Raw genomic sequence first — 4,295 nt, 5'->3', positions numbered from 1 at the left:
CTGGAGGCTGAAAAGTCTGAGATTGGGTGGTTCCATCTGTTTAACCTCTGGTGAGGGTCTTCTGGATCCATCACAACATGGCAGATGTTGTGAAATGCCAGAATCCTGAAGCTTTCCTAGGGTCTCCTATTTGGGTTCAGGGAATCAAGGATTAGGCTGTTTTCCAGTACTTTCCCAGGAACATTAGCAAGGAGCAGGATTGGAAGTGGAGCAGCCCAAATCATGAACTGGTGATCATATGAAATGCTGGGCTTGCAGGCAGAGGCTTAATAAGCTATGCCACAATGCTGGCACGGCAGCGTAATTTGAAACTGCAGTGAACTGGGGCGGGAAAGGAGACAAATGCAGGGACAGAGGAAGCTGTGGGTGGGAAGAAACTGGAGGGCAGTAGCTGGGCCACACATCCTGGGCTCCAATGTAGCAGCTGCCTGTGCGGTAGAAGATGCTGGATTCCACCTGTGAAGCAGAGCAGTCAGGGCAAGGATATACCTGCAAGGCCTGCCCACATGCCTCCTAAATGCCAGGGTTGTGGCAAGGGGTGTGCAATGTACGACACTCACGTTACAGCCTCTGAAACTTCTCAGTGAGGGAACTCATGGCCTCTGAAACAGACACACAACACGGCCCTTCAGATGTTAGCCTGTGGAAACCTGGTCCCATGCCCCCAAGGAGGAGGGAAAGGACCACCTGGCCCTGCCACCTACAACCCCTCCAGCCCATCCACACAGCCTGGGGCAGACCCACCCATCCATCACCTGAGTTCCTTGCAGAGACATCTTCTAAATGGGAACAAAACAGACCAGTCGTTCTCAAATGTCGGGTCATACCAGGACCATTTAGCACATTCAAAAGTAAGTCAACACAGGAAAAGCCACATACATCACAGCAAGCAGCACTTCAGGGAAACACATGCAATAGCTCTAAGCATGCTAAAGAAGGAGGTCTCTGGAACTCTTGGGCAAAGTGCGCCCGTAGCTCAGACCATGCGTTTCCCCTTATGCTCGCCTCTAGTTGTAGGTCAGGTGTGTGGAACCTCTGGTTGAAATCATTTGATCTGGCCCAGCCAAGGCAACTTCAGGAGGGACTTAAAATTTAATAAATCTGTGGCAACCTCATGTTTTCAGTTGATAATTTTGTGTGTATATCATTTGCAAATGATTTTGTAAATATACAAATGGACCTTGGCTGAAAAAAAAAATCCCCCTCTTGCTGTAAATTCATGAAAGCATTCAGAGGCAGGCCTCTTTGGTTTTCTTCCCCATGGGAACATGGAGAGAGAGAGAGAGAGAGAGAGAGAGAGAGAGAGAGAGACTTCCTCTCTCCTCGTCCACATCCTTGGCAATTAGATCTGGCACCTCCCACAGCCCAGTGGCCACGCTGGGTTGGAATCCTAAATGGAAACCAGGAGCTTTTCCTCCTTTGGTGTGAGATTGTGAGTAGGGAACATATGTGTCAGTTGGTCCAAGGACCTAGTGAGCTCCCTGTGCACCTGCCTCTATCTCAGCCTCCTTCTATACCTCCTGCTCCACGCTCATTATGACACCTTGAATCATCAGCATCAATGTCTCCTCACGCATGGTTTTTTAGTATTCCTAGAATTGTTTGGTGTTTTCCTTTCCTCAGTTACAGTCCTCTGAGTAACTGGCCATCACTTTCCTTACGCGAGGACCTCAGCATAGTAATGATACATCCTCCATGTATTGTTTCTGTGACAGCCCCAGCTCTCGCCGGTGGGTGCTGCAGCGTAGCCCAGCCTGGCACACCCCCAGCTCGTATGTGAACTGGCGGGTATTGCGGTCCAACTTAGTCTGGCCCATACCCTGTCCTGGCTTACACACATGCCAGTGTGCGCTGTGGACTAACCCTGCCTGGTTTGCCCCTAGAACCAGCTTACACATGTGCCAACTGCTGCTGCTGCTCAGCCTGGCCTAGTGTGCTTCATACCCCAGATCTTGTGCCCACCAGCTGGACTTGGGTCTAGCAGGGAAGTTCCTAAGTTTCCCCACCAGGTCCGGATCCCAGCCCGATGACGCGTGTGTCATCAGGTGCTGCTGCTTAGACTGATATGGCTGGCCTCCAGTGCTGGCAAAAACTGGTGGGTACTGAGCCCAACCCAACTGGCCCACACCCATTTTGGCTCCTACTGCCGGGTGCTACAGCTTAGCTCAGCCTGACCCACCCCATGACCTGGCTATCACATGACTCGGCAGGTGCCACAGTCTAGCCCGGCCTATGCTACACCCGTTCTGGCTCTCATGAACATCAGTGGGTGATGGAGCCCAGCCCAGTTTGGCTCACCCACAGACCTAGCCCACATACATGCTAATGGGTGCTGCATCCTTATGAATCTGGTCTGCTCGCAGCCCTGGCTCTCACTCTCCCCAGTGGGAGCTTCAGCGTAGCAGGGGAGTCCCCAGAGTTTCCCTACCAGACCTATTCCAAGCATGGGTTCTTGCATGTTCTGTCAGGTGCTTTGACTAAGCACTCATTGCTGAGTGTTGCAGCCTAGCCCAGCCCTGAGTGGTCTACCCCCGTCCTAGTTCTTGTCCTTGTCAGCAGGTGCTAAGGCCTGGCCAACCTGGCCTGTCTCCAGACCCAGTCCACATAAACGCTGATGGGTACTGCAGCCTTGCCTTGCCTGGCCTGCTCCCAGCCTCAGCTCTTGTGTTTCCCAGAGGGAGCTGTGAACTAGTAGGGGAGTTCCCCATGTCCCCCTGCCAGGTCTGTTCCCAAACCTGGATCTCATGCATACCAGCAGAGGCAATGCCTCTGCTTGGCATGGCCTACCCTCAGTTCCTGGCCCATGCGTGTGCCAGTGGGTGCTGTAGCCTGACTCCATTCAGCCTTCTCCCAGGCTCAGTCCCCACAAGTGTCAGGTGGGCTCCTGTCAGATGAATTCTGTGGTTTAGCCGGGCTCAGCCTGTTACCACCCCAGCTCTCCACATGAATTATCGGGTGCTGCAGGTACAGATCCGGTTCTTTCATGTTTTAATAGGTGCTGTGGCCTAGCCTGATGTGACCCACCTCCTGCTCTGACACTCATGGACAGGTACTTCAGCGTGGTCCAGCCAGGCATGACTCCTAGCCCCAGCTTTTGTGAGTGCCAATGGGTAGCAGGTGATGCTATTTAGTGCAACCTAGGTCTCCCATGTGAGTTGATATCTTAGCCTGACCTGAACATGCCCTCCGGTTTCCCTTCTCTAAAGTGGCACTGCAAGCTTACTCATAGTGTGAGCAGCAGGACTGCCTGCCCTTCCTCAAGTGAGGACAAAATTGATCTGTGACCCCACCAGTGCAAATCAAGTCTGATGTGTTGGGAGGGAGAGGTGAAGGACGCAATGTGGTTTCTCAGAGTAAAGTTAATTGTCCAGAGTTCTGCCAGCTCCCCAAACTAGGCTCAAAGACGGTGAGGAACATGAAATTTTCTCTTAGTCAAATGTGCCATTGGAGGGGGCTACAGCAACCTTTTCTTGCCTTGTCCTGGAAAGACGGAATTTCTCAGCTGCTCAATCCACTGTATATCACAACATTGTGCAACATTGTGTGGTTTTTAATTGTAGCAAACCTTGAATATGAAAACTGATATTTGATTCATACCTTAAAAATGTAATGGTGATAAGCATGTTTTTTTCTTAAAAGATTTTGTTTTATTTATTTGAAAGGCAGAGAGAGAGAGAGAGAGAGAGAGAGAGTGAGAGAGATATCTTCCAACCACTGGCTCACTCCTAAATGGCTATAATGGCCAGTCCTGAGCCAAACAGAAGGCAGGAGCCAGGAGTTTCATCTGAGGTTTTCTCTCCTGTGCGGCAGGGGCATAAACACTTGGGCTATTTCCATTGCTTTGCCCAGTTCACTTAGCAGGGCACTGGATTAGAAATAGAGCAGCCGGGCCTGGTGCCATGGCTCACTGCCAAAGTCTTCACCTGCAAGTGCCAGGATCCCACATGGGCACAGGTTCTAACCCTGGAAGCTCCATTTCCCATCCAGCTCCCTGCTTGTGGCCTGGGAAAGCAGTCAAGGACGGCCCAAAGTCTTGGGACCCTGCACCCGTGTGGGAGACCTGGAGGAAGTCCCTGGCTCCTGGCTTCAGATTGGCTCAGCTCCAGTCGTTGCGCTCACTTGGGGAGTGAATCAGAAAATGGAAGCTCTGCCTTTCCAATAAAAGTAGATAAACCTTTGAAAAAAGAGAGAGAGAGAAAGAAACAGAGCACCTGGAGGATGAACTGGCACCCCTATGGGATTCCATTGTGAATGACGGCTTCACTTATTACGCCACAGCGGCAGCCCCGATTAAT

The 4,295-nt window shown here is 51.5% G+C and overlaps 1 long non-coding RNA gene across 1 annotated transcript; it reads right to left on the bottom strand.

The window, feature by feature from the left end:
* Window positions 1-372: 372 nt before the first annotated feature.
* LOC121170789 lies at window positions 373-956 on the bottom strand. Its single transcript, XR_005886055.1, has 3 exons — window positions 756-956; window positions 561-602; window positions 373-456 (listed from the first exon to the last, which is right to left on the bottom strand). It is a non-coding gene; the product is annotated as an uncharacterized LOC121170789 (long non-coding RNA).
* Window positions 957-4,295: the final 3,339 nt, after the last annotated feature.

Source organism: Ochotona curzoniae, unplaced genomic scaffold, assembly GCF_017591425.1.
Source record: "Ochotona curzoniae isolate NIBS_2020 unplaced genomic scaffold, NIBS_Ocur_1.0 contig_1274, whole genome shotgun sequence".
Classification (NCBI taxonomy): Eukaryota; Metazoa; Chordata; class Mammalia; order Lagomorpha; family Ochotonidae; genus Ochotona; species Ochotona curzoniae.
Note: the sequence above shows the minus strand (reverse complement) of the source record. Positions and strands in the feature narration are given on the sequence as shown.